The sequence below is a fragment of the Leptodactylus fuscus genome, chromosome 7 (assembly GCF_031893055.1).
Source record: "Leptodactylus fuscus isolate aLepFus1 chromosome 7, aLepFus1.hap2, whole genome shotgun sequence".
In the NCBI taxonomy this organism is placed as follows: domain Eukaryota; kingdom Metazoa; phylum Chordata; class Amphibia; order Anura; family Leptodactylidae; genus Leptodactylus; species Leptodactylus fuscus.
In genome coordinates, this window is record NC_134271.1 from 44,177,682 (window position 1) to 44,197,782 (window position 20,101).

The following is a 20,101-nucleotide window of genomic DNA, read 5'->3' on the forward strand; positions in this document are numbered from 1 at the left end:
CCTGCCTCTAAAGTTTTCACAAGCAATGTTGTAACTAAACATTACCAGGGAGAATCTGTCCCATTCAGCAGCACTCGACAGAGGCGATTCATCATGCCTTGTATATGTATGTTTTCTGGCATACAAGACAGGAAAAAGTTGTAAATTTTTGTGGTGTAAATGATCTCTGAAATCTATGCCAATTCTATTCTGGCATAGTTTTCACTGTAGGGGGAAGGAGGGCAGGAGATATGAAGGCTGAAATTTTGAATATCATAAATACATAAAACTGTCTTATTTTGTCTTGCCAGTATGTACAGATGTATCAGTTATCGAGAGGATGTAGGTCACTTCTAGCAACTCTATCTCAGTCTCAACTTTTATATACGGTTGAGATTGCTGCTCTGACTACAAGAAAAAAAGAAATAACTAGTTAAATACACAGTCAGGAATGTGCTTTGATATGCAACTAATATTTATCACTAGTATTTCAATCTTGATATATGAAAGCTTTCATATGACACCAGAACCACTTTTCTAGGTGGAAAGAACTCAGTGACATAGATCTGTGTGACCCTAACCACCTTTGGTACCCGCTAAAGCTCTACATAGGTTATTAAAGTATATTATCAAGCATCCTGTAACATCTCTGCCTGTTCGGGTCACGGTGCCACCCTCTGCTCGCATGCTGTGGTAAAGGAGGCGTGTGCAGTTTGGTTCCTTGCTTAGATTTTTTTGGTTGCACTGTGTGAACACGGCTCTAGTTCTGTAATTGAATTTCCACCACACCCATCTTCTGCCCTTGTTTGCCCCCGCTCATTAAGTTGTTAAGTTTAGCCTTGCCCTGTGATTGACAGCCTATCCACCTATCAACTCAAGGGCGGCTTCTTCTTCCCTATTTATTCTTGGCTCTCATTCACATTGGTGCTTGCTATTGCCTTGTGCGTGCTGGCTTTTCTCTTGCTGTTTATTCTTGTATTCTGAGTCTTGACCTCTGGCCTTCCTATTGACTACTCTTTTGGATATCAATTTTGACACTGCATTGCTCGACTGTTACTGACCCATGGCTAGCTGACCTCCCTTTGTTGTTTGTCTTGTCTGCGTTTTGTGTGTCACATATTTAGGAAGGGTTTTGTCATCCAGTTGTCGCCTATTACCTAGGATTGGACCGGCAAGCAGGAATGGACAGTGGGGGGTTTCAGACCAGGGCTCATTTTCTCTTGTGCCCCTTCCTCCAGGGTTTCCAGCAGCTACTGGGAAATTGCTGTCCTAGCAATTTCCTAACTGTTAGGATCGGGTCCCGCAGGTTTCCGTTCCAGCACACAGCCCCACCTGCGGGCCAATCCAACCCTCGCCCCCGGCATCATGCAGAAGGGAGTCTGGAATCTAAGTCCAGCTTTCGGCCCACTGAGCATGCTCAGACATTTTGGAACCGCTCAGGGGCTAAGTCCCATTTTGCCCATACTGTGCATGATCGGTGACGTCATGGCCACCGCTCCTGTTGGGCGGGGACTAGCATTTATATAGTGTGAGCCGATGCCCGCCCGGTGCTCACACTTTGACAAAAATACTTGAGACAGGAGATTAAGTCTAGGTTCCAGTGAAAGGCAGGAGCAGCTTAGGGATCTAGTTGGGATTCCTTGGCTCAGCCAGTGGGAATCAGAATAGCCTATGTAAACTGTATACTTGTGTTGTAGCTCCTGGTTGTTAAAGGAGTCTTTTTGTGTTGCTGACCAAAGGTGACAGTTAACCCTTGGCAGCCTGAACCGCACTAAAATTTCTGCCAGAGAAGTTAACTGGTAGTCTGCATTCAGACATACAGCCACCCACCTGGGCCTGTGGACCTCACTGCAGTGTCTTGCAGCCTAGCGGTTCTGTAGTTAAAAGTATTATTTTATATATATACACAGAACCATAACATAAATGTGAGCCAAGGTCTTGCTGACATGTCTGAACAGGTGCAGTTACAGCGCTACGTGCAGCAGCTGGAGGCGCATATGCTATCGCTGGAGCAGCGACTGCCAACTACTGAGGATGCCTCTCTCACTGCACAGGTGATAGTGCAAGCCCTAGCTCATACACCATCAGCTACTGGGCAAAACCCCTGTCTGTCTCTCCCCAACAAATTTTCTGGAGAGTCAAGGGAGTGTGGGGGTTTATAAATCAATATTCCATTCAATTTGAGGTGCAAACAGCCGCATTCCCCACAGAAAGGAGTAAGGTAGGGTTTGTAATTTCCCTCCTGGCAGACCAGGCCTTAGAGTGAGCTACACCCTTATGGGAACATGGCGATCCTGTCACCACTCGTGACACAACTTTCCTAGGGGCCTTGAAACAAGACTTTTTGGGCCCACGGGTTACTTTTGACTTGTCCCTGCAGATACTTGATCTAAGCCAGGGTTCGGGGACTGTCAGTACATACGCGATACAATTTAGGACACTCGCATCCGAAATTGACTGGTTGGATAAGGCCAGTGGCGTAACTAGGAATGGCGGGGCCCCGTGGCGAACCTTTGACATGGGGCCCCCCATGACGTCGAAAACCCCGCACGACCCCACCCCCCGCATTCCTACGCACACTATTACGCTCCATAGTGGCCCCTGCACACATTATTATACCCCATAGTGGCCCCTGCACACATTATTATACCCCATAGTGGCCCCTGCACACAGTATTATACCCCATAGTGGCCCCTGTACACAGTATTATACCCCATAGTGGCCCCTGCACACATTATTATATCCCATAGTGGCCCCTGCACACATTATTATACCCCATAGTGGCCCCTGCACACAGTATTATACCCCATAGTGGCCCCTGCACACACTATTAAGCACCATAGTGGCCCTGCACACACTATTATGCCCCATAGTGGCCCCTGCACACAGTATTATATCCCATAGTGGCCCCTGCACACAGTATTATACCCCATAGTGGCCCCTGCACACAGTATTATACCCCATAGTGGCCCCTGTACACACTATTATGCACCATAGTGGCCCCTGCACACAGTATTATACCCCATAGTGGCCCCTGCACACACTATTATGCACCATAGTGGCCCTGCACACACTATTATGCCCCATGTGGCCCCTTCACCCACTATTATGCCCCGTTGTGGACACCCATTAACAATTATTATACTCTGGGGTCTTTTCAGACCCCAGAGTATAATAATCGGAGACCCAGGGGAAGAACAACATAAAAAAAAAAAAAACACTGTAACTTACCTGTCTCCCGACTCCCCGCTGGCGGCCATCTTCAATGACGTCAGGGACGTCATGTGACCGGGAGCCTGCGTCCCGACGCATAAGGACGCAGGCCCCGATCATGTGACGTCTGAGACGTCACACAAGTAGGCCGAAGCCTGCGCGGAGCCTGGAGAGGTAAGTAACACAGTTTTTTATGTTCAGTTACCTCTCCTGCACTTCCGATCATTATACTCGGGGGTCCGAAAAGACCCCCGAGTATAATAGTGCTTGTGGGGCCCGCAGTGTCACTTACCGATCCCGGCCCCTGCCAGGATCGGTAAGTATATAGGGCCCGTTAGCGGCTGGAGTAACTCCAGCCGGTAACGGCCTATTAAAAAAAAAAAAAACGCAGCGGTAACGGCTGCCACCGGGCCCCCAATGTCCCGGGCCCTGTGGCAGCTGCTACTGCTGCTACCACGGTAGTTACGCCACTGGATAAGGCTTTAGTTCCAGTGTTTTGGAGAGGCTTGGCTTCTCACGTCAAGGATGCGTTGGCAACCCATGAGGTCCCTATAATCTTAGAGGCTCTAATCGCCCTAGCTACTCGCATTGATCTGCAGCATGATGTGCGGGAGCTGGAGATAGCGGCTAGCCGGTCCCATACCCAATTGGCTCCCGTGTTCCCCTCCTCCAGTTCACCTGCGCTGCCAATAGAGGGTGCACCTGAGCCCATGGACATTTCCCGCGCTAAGCGTGATTGCTTATGTTTCTCCTGCCGGCTACCTGGGCATCTCGCCTTTCACTGCCGTCAGAAGTAGGGAAACTCTCAGCCGCTCGTATCCGTTGGTGGGGGATTGCTAGTTAGGCCTACACCACCCACCAAGCTAGTCTTCACTGTACACCTAGTGGAGGGTAACCGTACTATAATGGCCAGGGCGTGCATAGACTCTGGAGCGGACGGGGTGTTTATGTCCGCTGAGTTTGCACGCAGGAAGGGCATTCCGTTGGTGTTTCTGCCACAACCCATGAAGGTGCAAGTCATAAATGGCACCATCCAACCCGTGGAGATCATACAACAGATGGTACCACTAGCTATGACATTCCCCTCCATGCTCACTGCCGTCCTGGTCCCCCTCTTCAGCCCAAGGAACAGTCTTGGGTGCACGGGTGCAAAAATATTGATGCACCAGATGTTGTTGTGGCTTTTGAAAGGGGGGGGGCGCTAGGAGGGGGGGTAATGTTAGGATCAGGTCCCGCAGGTTTCTCTTCCAGCACACAGCGCCACCTGCGGGCCAATCCATCCCTTGCCCCCGGCATCATGCAGAAGGGAGTCTGGAGTCTAAGTCCAGCTTTCGGCCCACTGAGCATGCTCAGACATTTTGGAGCCTCTCAGGGGCTAAGTCCCATTTTGCCCATACTGAGCATGATCGGTGACGTCATGCCCACTGCCCCTGTTGGGCGGGGACTAGCCTTTATAAAGTGTGAGCCGACGCCCGCCCGGTGCTCACACTTTGACAAAAATACTTGAGACAGGAGATTAAAGCTAGGTTCCAGTGAAAGGCAGGAGCAGCTTAGGGATCTAGTTGGGATTCCTTGGCTCAGCCAGTGTCCTAATTAGCACTGGGGATGTCCCCAATGCTGCGAGAGAACTCTCCAGCGCCGCCTCCATCTTCTTCAGGAACTGGCCTCTATGCGTCGTCTTCCGGCCTGGCTTTCAATCTTTTACACATGTGCAGTCGGCTCTGCCTGCAGGCCTCGAGCACAGCCAACTGCACCTGCATGCGGCTTTTTTTTGTGGCCACTTACACAAGCTCTTGTAGTAAGCGGTGCAGTGCTGTGAGAAAACTCATTTGTATACCAGCAAAAAACGGGATTTCAAGCGAGCGTCAGCCCGGAGAAGCCATCTAAAGGTAGGAGATGAATAGCCTTTCTTAAGGCTATTCTTATGTGTTAACCAGAAAAAAATGTGTGTAAATGATAACATTTAATGATAAATGATAACCTTTAACAACTGATATGCTCACTCATTTTTGGTTTTTGACTTTTTTTCCATATCTCAACATCCACTACAGCTTTGAATTTGAGACTACCATCATTTTATAGGCAACTACCTTGGCTATCTCATACATAAATTTGACTTGCAAATATTTAGCATATGATTAGTTATGCAGATTCTTGTCATGTAGCTGCATTGCTGTCACTACTTACCTTACTAAAATATTTAACCTCTCTCTCTCTTCTGGAATCTTCCCATCCTCCTTCAAGCATGCTGTTATAACCCCGCTATTGAAAAAACCCTCCCTGGACCCATCCTGTGCTGCTAACTATCGGCCCGTCTCTAACCTCCCCTTAATCTCTAAACTCTTGGAACGCCTGGTCTATTCTCGTTTAATCCGCTATCTCTCTGCTAACTCTCTGCTTGACCCCTTACAATCTGGCTTCCGCGCTCTGCACTCTACTGAAACGGCCCTCACAAAAGTCTCCAATGATCTCCTAATGGCTAAATCCAATGGCGACTTCTCTCTTCTTATTCTTCTGGACCTCTCTGCAGCTTTTGACACTGTTGACCATCATCTCCTCCTCAATAGGCTCCGCTCAGTTGGCCTCAATGACACTGCGCTCTCCTGGTTCTCCTCTTATCTCTCAGACCGCACCTTCAGTGTATCATTTGCAGGCTCTGTTTCCTCCCCTCTTTCCCTTGCTGTTGGGGTTCCTCAGGGCTCGGTCCTAGGCCCCCTGCTCTTCTCTCTCTACACAGCCCCCATTGGACAAACCATTGCCAGATTTGGCTTCAGGTACCATCTTTATGCTGATGACACCCAATTATACACATCTTCCCATGACATCACCCCTGCACTCATACAGAACACCAGTGACTGTCTCTCTGCTGTCTCAAATATCATGTCCTCTCTCTATCTGAAACTAAATCTCTCCAAGACTGAACTACTACTGTTTCCACCATCTAATAGATCTGTCCCTGATATATCCATTGCAGTCTCAGGCCTTACTATAACTCCTAGGCAGCAGGCCCGCTGCCTTGGGGTCATGTTTGACGCAGACCTCTCCTTCACCCCTCATGTTGAATCACTCGCACGTTCATGTCACCTCCACCTCAAAAACATCTCCAGAATATGCCCTTTCCTTACCAGAGATACACTAAAGACACTTATTGTCTCTCTGATTCATTCTCGCCTTGACTACTGCAACTCCTTACTAATCGGTCTTCCCCTTACTAAACTCTCCCCTCTACAATCTATTCTGAATGCAGCGGCCAGGCTCCTCTATCAGGCTAGACGCTGCAGCGATGCCAATGGTCTGTGCCAGTCATTACATTGGCTGCCTATTCAATATAGAATAAAATATAAAGTTATCACACTCATCCACAAGGCTCTCCATAATGCTGCACCCCCATACATTGCCTCCCTCATCTCTGTCTACCGCCCAACCCATGCTCTCCGCTCACTCAATGACCTAACACTTCCATCCTCTATTATCAGAACCTCCCACGCTCGTATACAAGACTTCTCCCGAGTTGCACCACTTCTCTGGAATGCTCTACCCCGGACAATCAGATTAACTCCCAATTTCTACAGTTTCAAACGCAAACTAAAGACGCATCTTTTCAGACAAGCCTATCACAATGTCTAACGTAAACCCTTAACCGTCCTCTGTCCCCGCTCCCACATTACCCCACATGATATGATGTCATCTCAGGATAACTTTATAGGTCCAAGCTCCATCCACATGTTACAGGACACGACTGGTGACGGCTCATAAAGTCTTATGTTTGTGTAATGACAGTCACCTCTATTACAAAAGTGTCTGACCTCTGTATAAGGAATACCGCCCCTGCTACCTCTTGTGTCACCCCCTCTACCTCATAGATTGTAAGCTCTTGCGAGCAGGGTCCTCAGTCCCATTGTGTGAAATGACTCTCTTTGTAATGTATCTTTCTGTCTGTATTTGAACCCTACAAATTGTACAGCGCTGCGGAATATGTTGGCGCTATATAAATAAAATGTATTATTATTATTATTATTATTATTATTATTATTATTATTATTATTATTATTATTATTATTATTTTACTCCTGGTGGTCAAAAAATCTTTTTCTTCTTTGTATACTAAATATTACAACCTGTTCTCATATTCCCTAGTAGCGCAGTGTGTTATTAGTTTGATTCGCAAGCAAAAGGTCATTGGTTCAAATCAAGTATCAACCATGAAGAAGATTTCCCAAGAAAAGAGAAACCGCATCATCCAGTTCATCAATACTGGTCTCTCGGCCAAGGATATTGCCAAATTGCATCATTTGAGGTCCATGAGAGTTGGAACAATATCAAATGAAGTCCTTCCATCCATTCAAAATCCAAGAGGTGGACATTCAGGCAAAATATAATGGTCAACAAGTCAGCTCATCACAAAGTCATAAATAGTATCAGCTCAAGTTTGCCAAAAAAAGTAAAAATAGTGGACGGTAAAATAATGGAAATGGGTGTTTTGGAGCTCATGTTCAAAGGTGTAGTTGATGGTGAGATATGGAGCCTGAAAGTTAAAAGTTCAAAACATTGTTATGCTTTATATCATAAGTGTATGGATTTAATTTAATTTCTTTTTCATATGATACCATATAAATATATAAGAATTCCTATAATTCTTATAATATAAGAATTCCCATAGAGTTTTGTGGCAGTCATATTATGATATCTGAAAAAAATCTAAATGACTCTGTTTGAAGTCAAGAAGGGGGAACCTAGTTGGCAGCTCTATTAAGGTGTGTGCATGAACCCTTATGAATTATATGTTAGGTTCTAAATGATTTGTTGGTGGGTATCCTTAGTGGTTTTTTGCCATGGCAATGGTGGAATGAAGGTTTACTATGTTAAAACAATTTAGAATTTCTGGCAAATTATATGTAACCAATGTTTCCAATATTTAATACAAAGGGTTCATATTTTGGATCAATTTCTTCTTGTAGATTTTGTCCCTATATCTATACAGTATACAGCTATGTCTTGCATTATTTGCCAAAACTTAGTCTATTGCCTAGGTTTTTTGTTGAGTGCTCCATTCATCTGCTCATGTTAGTTAAATTATTTCTTAAATTAAATTAACTTCTTTTGTCCCCATGGGAAAAATGGATGAAGAGAAAATAAGCTTCTTTTCTTCAACATGGTTGTCTGGACTCTGAATGTGTCACATTAATAAACTGTAACCTGAGATCTTTTCGTATAAGATCTGCAGGGTCCTCCAGGCCTCCAATTGTTTTGCTAATCAAGATTATTGCTACCATTGAGATGTTGAAGTATAGCCAAACTGACAAAAAAAATCAGCTTCCCATGAGATAGTTCTGTATGTTTAGTCAGGGTGCCGGCAGATATTAACATATAAATGAAGTCTGCCCCTTAATAGATACAGAAAATATGCAAACACACACACATACAAAACCTTATGCAACGTAAATCAAACTTCTTTTCTCAACTGCTCCATGCAAATCAACGGAAGAGGAGCAAAAAAAAAAAAAAAAAGTTGAATTTGTACCAAACAATTTTATTTCAAATACTAAAGAGGAAAAAACTTTTCTCCCCGCTGATAGCAACAGGAGACTGATTATGCCTCGAGAAGTACAAATGGTAGAAAAAAAGAGGCATACCACCAAGTCAGCATGTCCTATGCTCTTACATTCTGTAACAGTGGTTCTTGGATACATCTCAGGACACACACTAAAAGAGTTATCTTTTGCCTGAAGGATGAACGTGTGAGAGCATTGTAGAAATCTGACCATGAGTGATGCTACAAAAAAAGAGTTCAATTTGGTATTTTGCTCGTTTCATCTCTCTGATGTCTTGTTCCAACAACGTTCTGTTCTCTATTGACTGTTTCTATAAGAAAACTCAATTTATGGTAAATTTTAAAAAATTAAACTACATAACTTATTTATTTCTCATGTTAATAATGCAGCATTGTTATGGTATTTGCTTAAAGAGTTTAATGGAAATCCGGAAAATAAGCCTTTGTTTCATCCTTTTTTACAAATATATGTGCAATATTAGAGTCAAATGGTAAGTTTATTGGGGAAACTGTACAATTGAAAGGGAGTTATACTCTAGTGCCCTCTTGGGCATCTCTAGCCTGGATATAGTATATTATTTCATTATATTATTCTGTAGAACATTTGTTTACAGATGTTGCAGCTGGGCCTATAGATCTTGCACACTTGCAGGCTACCAAAGCTGACATCCCAGCGGGTACCATAAATGATAGGTGATAGATATGGTTACCAGGCAAGCCAAGGAACTGTTGAAATCCGGTGCTAACAGCCCTGGGAACTCTTTGCTGTGCATGGGTGAACATGATCGTGCTGAAAAATGCCAGTTATAGGCCTGCCATGACAGGTTTCAGGATATCACTGTGCTGTTGTTGTCCCTAGTATCACTACTAGGGGTGACTGTCATATGTGTCGGCTCCCCTGATTATTACACCAGCAGTTGGGGTACTATGTTGCTCCACAGAAAAAGACAAGATTGAATTACTCATCATGAGGCCTCCATACTAAAACTCAATCATCACCAGATCCCAAGTAGAGTCTCTAAAGACAGTACAGTTCCAGTCTGCATCAATCCAGTGCTCATTCACATCTGCAAACAAAGGGGACAGGTGCTGTTTGTCAATAGCAGGACACCTAGTGAGAGCTGTGACACCAAATTTTTATTATGCTAAAATATGTAAATGACCTGAACAGAGACAGGAGTGATGGTGGCTCCTGTGTATCAATGGTAGATAAGGAAATTATGGGAGCTGCTCATGCTAGTCAGCAGATCAAATAATACTCTCTACTGGTTGTGTGTCTGGGATGTCCAAAAACTGATCACCGTTTGTGTGCCGTCTTGTAACTACTACTCCTATGAATGAAGGCCCGGGGGAAGTGAGTAAAAATAAAAAAACAGTTATACTTACCTTGTCTCACCTCTCCTGGGCATCCTCACAACATTTAGCGGTACCTTGGCCTCCTCTCCAGACCTTTTTCGGCTTCTGGCTGATATAACATGCATCAAGGTCACCAGCTAGGTCTGTGATTAGACCTCAACAGTCACATGGGGGCACACTGACATCATGACACTGAGTCATAGCATCCAGCCAGAGGCAGGAGAAGGTCTGAAGTGGATTTTGGGGGATCGCCAGAAATCCAGGAGAGATGAGGAAAGGTGAGTATAACTGTTTGCTGTTTTTACTCACCTCCCCTTGGTCCCTTGTCCTTGAGGAGATCCCAAGTTATAATAATCTCCCAGGAGAATCAACTGTTTTTTGAAGCTGCCAGCCCAGGAAAAGTGCTTCAGGGTACATCTGGTCATCCCGGGGGTGAAATTTTGAAAGGGGTTGTCTGAGATGGAACAACCTATTTAATTATACTACATATAGGTTGGGACACACCATCATTAAGCAGGACCATTTGGAATAGTGGTTCCATAGCTATATTGATAAATATTCAATTAAAGGAGAGCTAAAGGAGTTATATTAGACTTCTGTCATCAAAAAAATCACACATTTTTGCACATGTAAATTTTTCAGAAAACAATGTGAAATTTTTATGCCACAATCACCACTTTTAAAAGATGGTATCCCCACTAGTTTATTATGACTTTCTGGCATGAGTATCTTAATAAATTTGGCACACTTCACTTTAATGCATTGCCAGTACACTGTCTACCAATAAGTATTTAGACACCTGTGGTAGAACAGAAAAACATTTCTTCATATCCAATAGTTGGTAGAACCCAGCAGACGCTTCCTTCCAGATGGTATTGATCGACACAATACTCCCGGATGCCTGTTGAAACTCCTGGTGTATGTGAGCCATTGGTTGGCTGCGGTTTCTCTGGCCCCCACTCATCAGTCTCTATCTCCCAGTTTCGGGGGTCTGCTGACTCAGGGCACATTCCGACAATGACCGTTCACCTTCCACTTCGTAATCACATAGGCCACTGTCAATTTTGGGTAATTAAGTTTGCTTGCTATGTCCCTTAAAGGGATTCTACCATTAAAGCAACTTTTTTTCTAATTACCACGTCAGAATAGCCTTAGAAAAGGCTATTCATCTCCTACCTTTAGATGTGGTCTTCGTCACGCCATTCCATAGAAATACCAGTACTTACCGGTATGCTAATGAGGTCTCGGCAGCAATGGGGGCGTCCTTCTTCTTCATCTGCCTCCTCCCCTTGTCTGTCGTTTTCTTTCTTCGTCATGTCTGATGCCTGCGCAGTTGGCTCTGACAGTGATACCCTGTTAGAGCTGACTGCGCATGCTCAGTAAGGTCCGTACAGCCCTCCAACGTGCGAGTGAATTCATCCAGGTAGGAGACGAATAGCCTTTCTTAAGGCTATTCCGATGTGGTAATTAGAAAAAAAGTTGCTTTAATGGTAGAATCCCTTTAAGGATCAACCATTTCTGTGATACCTGACAATTACCCCTTTCTCGAAATTGGACTTCATGGCATCTTGTATGTGGCTAATGCTAGTGCATTAATGCCAATGCTGTTTCATATTTAATGGTGGAAGGCATGAAGTACATCACGACCGCAGATATCTTTTTTCATGGCTGTCCAAATACTTATTGGTAGGCAATGTATTACTAAATTCTGCCTTACGATTGAACATATTTGCATTCTGTATGTGGAATCCTAATCCAAACTGGCCCAACACATTTTAGAAAGATGTCATGCATTTGGTTATTAATGCCTAGAGACACATTTAGTACTTGAGTATGTTCCTGGAGTTGACCTTACATCACAGTTGTATTATCCATTGAGCATTTTGCCCTCAAAGTTGATATCCATGTAAATGCTGATCAGTACGTACAAGTACATTACATATAACGTGTTAGCATATAATTTTAATTATGTTAAATCCACACAGACATGATAATAAGTAAATCCTTTAACTTAAGCTTTAACTTTAATAAAAGACTAGGAATAACATGTGCAAATGAAAATACTGCTGTTTTCTTGAAAAAGAGCATCCACAGTGGAAATTAATAGGAGCATTACTGACCAGGTCAACTTCAAAGGGAGAAACATGCCCTTGCTGTGTTTGTAGCAGTGTGTGTCCACTTAAATTAGAAAGATCTAATTAATTTCTACAGTCAGCCACTTCCTGATACTCAGGTCCATGGGAGGCACATTATCTACAAAGATTAGCATGAATATAATCACGGCAATAGGACTGTGGAGACAGCCTTGGCACTTACTTTAAATTCTACTATACAAATTCTATTTTTTATCATTTAGATTGTAACAGTTAACTCAGATCTTTTAATACATGATTCTACTTTGTTATTCTTTAATTGGGGGCAATACAATTATATCGGATAGACTTCAAGGAGGTTATCTGTTTTATAGGTTCTCCTACTGAATTTGACTTAGAGGTTTTTCCATGAATATAGCCATATCTACATCTGAAGAAAATAAAAAGTTAAATATTTTTGCAAATATAAGCACCTGCAAATTTTGTAGAGTTTTGCATTATCTAGTTTCTACGGCTGTTAACTAAGATCAAGCGAAGTATCTGTTGATGTCATTGGTTAGTAATTACCTCCGCCAGTGGGAACCATAGGTAACATAGCACCAGTAATGGAGGGCAAAGAATCAGAAGGAGGTATTAGAGGGGCCACCAGGTCAACGCCAAGGGGTTCGTGAGCTTGAAATCCCAAGGTGCTGGTCAAATCTAACTGTGACAATACCCATTATTTATACTCATGCTCCCAGCCCCTGGGAACTTCCAGTGGGTTGCTGTATAAAGGTATTAAACCATAATGTGGGGATATGATCAAGAAGTTGTCAACCAAATAGTTTCCAATATGGTAAGGGGGCATGGAGATTGTATTGCTAGTTCTACAGTGGTTGAGGGGAATAAGCCAGGTGATGGTTTTGAGCAGAATGCACATATACCCAGAATGGAATTGAAAGGGCCCTAAAGGGCCCTTGTTAGTAGTACCAGGTAGTGACTCAGAGGACACCGAGCTGCGGGTAACACAGTGTGAACTTAACTGAAGAATAGAATAAACGGTAACCAATACTCTTCACACAAGATGTTATTACAGGTCTTGTACCCCAGGGATGTGGGGTAACCTTGGTGATGGTTTATCAAGTGGTCTACGCAAAAATAGAAATGTGCCAGTCTTTCTGTCTTTCTCTGTATACCCAGGGTAGCGCTTTCATACCCATGGCACAACAGGGCCTCAACTCTAAGAATGGGTTTCATCACAGATTCTATTCCAAAATGGCACAATTTGACCTGAGAGAGGGAGACAGAAAAACCCCATTAAGTAGCATAGGCCTTTCCCACTGACTTCGTGCCCACACAACCTCTCACTTAGGATGTTCAGTGACGACTCACTGAAAAGACTAAGGCTACATTCAGATGACTGAAGTACAAGACAGCCATGAAAAGGGTCAATTTTCCATGTCCATCTTGGACTGGAGGGAAACCTGTTTTCATGGATCTCCCACACATTTGAGTGTATGTAGGGATCTGTGAGAATTGTAAAAAATAAGACATGACTTATATTTTGACAATTGGTGAAAACAGACGGTCATGTGAATAGTCCCCATTCAGCTTGCACTTCAGGGCGGGTCCTGGAAGCAAAGGAAGTGCCTGGGTCTGTCTTGACACTGTGAAATTCTTGAGATGGTATTATGCTATTTTTTCTTGATTCGTGTGACTGGTAGCCAACCCCATGTACAGTTAGAGGTGACAGCGCTCAGACGAGCAGGATTTTGTTTCATACTGTTTTTGCTTGAAATTCAGGCTGTATTTTATTTTGCTCATTTTTGTGCCTGACATGAAGGGGTTTCTTGTTGTGTTTTTTTTTTTTTTAAATAAACCTGTTTGCTATAGTTTTGTGTCCCTGTTTCTGACTGGTTGGGTCCGTACCATTGCTGCTACTGAGCTACCTTCCCCACAATATATACACTACTTTCCCCACAATATTTACACTACCTTCCCCACAATATACATACAGTAAACATTTAAGCAGTGTCACTGACATGTTGCAATAACTCTTCCCTATAGCTCACAGTGAAATAGAGAGATTTCTCATCCATAAAGTATCACTTGATAGTATGCTGGGCGGTACTTTTGCGACTGTGCAGTCTTCAGAGACATTCATGACATGACATATATGACTGTACAAGTTTGACCACTGGTCTACTGTTCTAAAGCTACTTCTACACTTCTAATTTTTGACATGTTATACTAATAGAATGACTTTCTTGCAATGTAATATCATCTTATAATATATGAGTTTATGCAAATTAGTTTATAACAATAGGATGTAATCTACATGGCACAAAGGCGAGGGGTTCTTGGATTTTGGACATATTCCCCATACACTGCTATTATTGTTGGTGGGGTGTTAAATACAAACACAATTTATACTGAAGTTGTTCTTTAATTTATGTTTTGGCATAATTACTTGTTTAATTATGTATTTTCATTCTTCACAGACAGGAAGCTGTCAACCTGTCACACTGCTATGTTATGTGAGCTGATTCTGTCTGTGACAAGTTGCTGCATCAACCATAGGACAGGTGAACAGGTTATTCTGTGCTTGTACAGAGTAGTATAATGCCATACTGAGCTAAGCGGATGAAGCAAGAAGAAATGATATTGTAAAACATGTTTAAAGCAAAATATCACAGTCAATAAATTTCAGTTTTTCATTCTTGAAGTCAAGAGACCTAAATATTTATTTTTCTTTATTTTGCTTACTTATATAGCGGCATCATATTCTGCAGCGCTTTTCAGACATTGTCAATATCTGCATAACCATTATACATTTTTCTACCAATAAGTATTTGGACAATATATCTGTTATGATTTACGTTATGCCTTCTGCCGTTAAATAGGAAACAGCATTGGCATTATTGCATTGGCATTAGTCGCATGCAAGATACCACCAAGTGCAGAGTTGTCTGATTTCAAGAAAGGGGTAATTATGGGGTATCACAGAAATGGTCAATCCTTAAGGGACATAGCAAGCAAACTGAATTACCCAAAATTGATGGTGGCTTATGTGATTACGAAGTGGGAGGCGAATGGTGATTGTTGGACTGCGCCCCGAATCAGCAGAACCCTGAAACTGGGAGATAGAGACCGACTGTGCTGGACAGAGAAACGGCACCCAACCGATGGCTCACATACACCAGGAGTCTCACCAGGCAACCGGGAGTATTGTGTTGATCAATACCATTCGTAAGGAAGCGTCTGCTGGGTTCTACCAACTATTGAGTATGAATAAATGTTGTTTTTCTATTCTACCAAAGGTGTCTAATTACTTATTGGTAGACAGTATACAATACCCAGCTCTCAGTGAATCACTAAACTGCTGGAAGGTGAGCCATGTTATGTCCCAGTAGCTGAATACACAGAGCTCAAAGTCAGGGACAGTCTTAACCCTTTCATTTGGTTTCCATATCTGCAAAAATGAGCATTAGTAAGATGGTTTAAATAACTGTCGAGTGATGCCAAGTATGCCAAGTAATAGTGTTAAGCATGCACTGCTACTGTGCCTGTACGTCCAATAAGGGTATGTTCACACAGCGGAATTCTGTGTGTGAACATTCCACGCAGCTAGCCATGACTACCGTGGCATTCCACCCCATGCCGTGGATGGGGGTGAAGCTCATACAGTGGATGCTGCGGCTGTGTCAGCTGTGGAATCCGCAGCGAGATAGGGCAGCTCGCATCTTTTTTATGCTACTAGCTAGTGGAAAAAAGAAGCGAGCGGCTCCCATTGAAGTCAATGGTGGACATTTTGTAGCAGGATTTTGAGGCGGATTCCATCTCAAAATCCACTGCCAAAAAACTCTGTGTGAACTTACCCTAATAGTTAATGTTAGACTTACCAGGTGTGATTGACAGTCTATCTGCCTATCAGGTCTGGGGTTGGTTACTCTCGCTGATTTGTTTCCCGTACTCATATTATTGACCTCTGTTTTTACCTTTGACTATTCTCTTGGATTTTGTTTCTGTACTGCATTGCTCGACTGTTACCGACCCCTTGGCTAGCTGTCCTCCATTTTGTTGTTGTTTCTCTCGTCTGCGTTCTGTGTCATCACCTATATCTAGGTAGAGTTTTGCTGTCCAGTTGTCGCCTGTTGCTTAGGACAGGACAGGCAAGTAGGAAGCGCTAGCGGGAGGAGGTTCAGTTTAGCGCTCACTGTCTTCTCGTGCCCCTCCCCCCCAGGGTTCACCAGCAAATACTGGGGAATTGCTCCTCTAGCAATTCCCTTACAACATCATTTTTTTTGAAAATGAACAGTTTTCCAGGGGTCACCATATTCTGACATCTATAACTATTTTATTATTCATTTTTAGTACTTAATACTTAATTTAATACTTAACTTTTTCAACTTTTTTTTTTTTAACTTTAATCTGGGATCTCCTGATCCCCAGTACATCACACAAGGTATACCTGTGTGCAATAGGGAAAGGCAGCCAGGTGCTTGGACTACAACCTCTCAGATGGATGAGTTTACAGTGAATTTGAAGGGTGGGCAAATCTTGCCCTCTAACCACCCAATAGCCATGATCGCTATGTGAAGTGATGCTACAGGCACAACTCCTGTTCCTGTGGCATGAAAGCCTTGTACTATTGTAGCACTGAGCATTAATTATATGTTCAGTTTGATGTAATAGTATGATGTAGAGCAGGAATAAGTCCAAGAAATTAATTGATGATCAATGGGTACATTTCATGCTATGGCGAATCCCATCCTTACAGGGCAGTATAATATGGACTGTGGACAAGTTGTGATTTCCAAAACTGTTGCGGTTTTAGAAATCGCAGCATGTCAATTTTTCCTATGTAAATTCTGGCTAGGTATAAAGGAAATCTCTGCAGACTTTCTGTGAAAAGTGCTGGAAAAAAAAACATGATGCATTTCTGCCACAGTCTTTTCTGCATCTTTCTTTTGCGGCAATTCACTGTGTGGGGCCCCGGCTTTATTGTTATGGCCAGTATTTAATGAAAACAGTAAAGGGTTAATTCATCTTTGGTTACAGAGTCACTAAATAGACTAAAGTTTAGTCCATTGAATTCAACTTTTATGGAAATAAGTGTACAAATCATGCATACAAGCATACAAATCACACTGGCATGGTGGCTCAGTGGTTAGCACCGTTTTATTGCAGTCCTGGCTTCTAGAATTGAATCTGTTTGTGCGAGTTTTTCTGGGTACTCTGATTTCCTCCCACAATGCAAGATTATACTGATGCTAGTTGTGACAATGTACAGCACTGAGGAATATGTAAGTGCTATATAAGCAATAAAATGAAATAAATTGCAATTTTTACAAGGGCCTAATTCACATGTAGTAGCTGAGGGGTTACAACTCACTGCAAAAAGTTTATTTAGTGACTGGGATTCTGCAAAAGAAAATGTAACACCTTGTGTTGTTCTTCGGTTCAAAAGGCGCTGTCACTCGAGCTAAAGAAAAAGGCTATAATTCATATGCAAAGCAGAGAGGGAAATTTCACCATTTCATAATAAAATGTTGAAGCGCTTTGATCGCAACTGTAAAGAGGTGTGAAACAGTGTTTCAGAAACAGACAGATATTTGTATAATAAGCCTTTATGTATTGCCAGTTGAGAATAATAACATATAAAAAGCCTCAACTTACCTCATCTAACTGGTACAGCCTAGGCATAAATAAAAGAGAACAATACAATTACTATTACGTACTGGCTGATCTGGAGCGGCATCACTGTGTATTCTGTATAATTGTTGGCAAGAAGATTAATGTTTTGCTACATATCAGAAGAAGGTCACAAGGGGACTTGCTGCAATGTCTAAACATCTAGTCTTTAAGCTCCCTTCTTTTTTCCCCTCACGGAAATGAACTTGCGACACTCCCTCTAATTATGGAGATTTCTTTCTGTGCGTTGTGGAAAAGTCTCCATATTGTGTCTTCATGGCAAAGACTAGTTGCTATATTTACCAGGATCTTAGGAAAGGTTAATACTGATAATGATAATAAAGAATAGGTGTATATTCGCTGCTTTTTGTTGTTGCAGGGATATCTCAAGATCTGTTTCGATACAGGATACGTTGTAGTTTTATCTACGTTTCTTACACAGCAAATTTCTATGTTTATGTATATTATACTACAATAACTTTACTGATGCAATGGAGATGCCAGTGCACAGATTTCTTACTATAGGCTGTGTTTGGTATAGTAATATAGCAGCATTCACGTGAACAGTGCTAAGCTGCAATATCAAATCTGACCATACACAAAGCATGGCACTGTTTCACTGTGACTGAGCACTGCTGCATTGCAAAATTGACTTGATGGATTGAGAAGCAGTGATTAGAGGTCCAAAATGTCTCCAAGAACATTAAGTTTATTGTAGAGACCTTTAATGCAAGAAGAAACATACCCTTATGGACACAACCTAATTAAGCAATACAGAGATGATAATTTTTTATGGATATGCAAATCAGCCTGCAAGTGCGCAAGGGACAGTCTTGATTTGTCAGATTTGCCTACTGATGGCCAAACCTTCCAGCTCTTGTCTTGTATCACTGCTCACGTGCCCCTTTCTAGCAGTGATTGGCATTTTCAGTCTCTGCCCGTGTCATGGCAGTCAGTAAGCAGATCTGGTACATCTGTCAGTTTTGCCTACTGATGGCCACAAACGTGGTCCTGCTCTCATCTTGTATCACGGTCCAATTGGCCCTTTCTAGCAGTGATGGACATTTTCAGCCTCTGCTTATGTCATGGCAGTCAGTAGGCAGATCTGGCACTTGATTTACATAACCATAAATGCATGACTATCCCTGTATTTCTTATTTTTGCGCCAAAAAGGAATGTTTCTGCTCTTATTAAAGGACCTATTATTGGTTTGGGATTAGGGTTGAGCGATCGTGTTCGGAAAAGATCGGATTCCGATCGGAAATCGAGAAAATTTAATGATCACGATCAGAATTCCGAACATGATCTTTTTAGGTGGGATCGAGATCGGTAGTATTTCCCACAATGCTTTGCTTAGCCTTCACACTGAGTATAGTGTATACTAGTGTGAAGGCTCCGCTGCGGTTCCATAGGAATGAATGGAAGCAGCCTTATCCCCCTGCATGCCGGCTGACTCCATTCATTCTAATGGGAGACTAAAGTAACATCTCTAGTAGCTACTTCCCTCCAGAGATGGCTGCTCTGGTGCCCGGTGTTCTCCTTCTTCTTTGCCTCGCTGCCACTCCACGCTGCAGTATTCTCGCCTCACTGCCGCTGCCTCCCATGTTAGTGTTTAAAGAGCTAGGAAGGTGGGGCTTGTGGCTTAGGAGAGTGTGGGCAGGTACAGGGTGGAGAGACGTGACTTCTCCCCTCCCAGTACCCGCCCACGCTCTCCTAACCCGCCCACACTCTCCTAATCTGGGAGGCAGGGGGCAGCGAGGCAAGAAGACTGCAGCAGAGCGGCAGCAAGGCAAAGAAGAACACCGGGCACCGGAGCAGCCATCTCTGCAGATAAGTGGACACCAGGGGGGACTAAGTAGCCAGAGGATTAAAAAAAATCCTCTGGCTACTTAGTGATTCACTACACAGCATGGATTCTAACAAAGCGTTCAATTGTTAGATTCCATGCTGTATAGTGAATAGGATTGCTTTTAAAATCCGATCTCCGATTAGTAAAAAAAATCCCATTGACTTGCATTGGGATCGGAATTGGGATCGAGATCAGGTTCGAATGAAAAATGATTGGAAATCAGATTTTAAAATCGATCCTGAAAAGTCAAGATCGGCTCAACCCTATTTAGGATATAATTTTGGATCCAATAGACTCCTTTAATTTGTATGAAAGGACAAAATAGATAATATTCAGTAAATAAATTGGTATCAATGCTTTACAGTTACAAATAATAGATGAAAAATA

At 42.9% G+C, this 20,101-nt stretch overlaps 1 long non-coding RNA gene across 1 annotated transcript in view; it reads right to left on the reverse strand.

Annotated features, from left to right (window-relative positions):
- LOC142213541 (uncharacterized) overlaps positions 1 to 20,101 on the reverse strand; it is a 781,216-nt gene that overhangs the window by 471,868 nt on the left and 289,247 nt on the right. Inside the window, exon 2 of the long non-coding RNA XR_012717235.1 lies at positions 16,170 to 16,286. This is a non-coding gene — a long non-coding RNA (uncharacterized LOC142213541). The remainder of the gene's footprint in view (positions 1 to 16,169; positions 16,287 to 20,101) is intronic.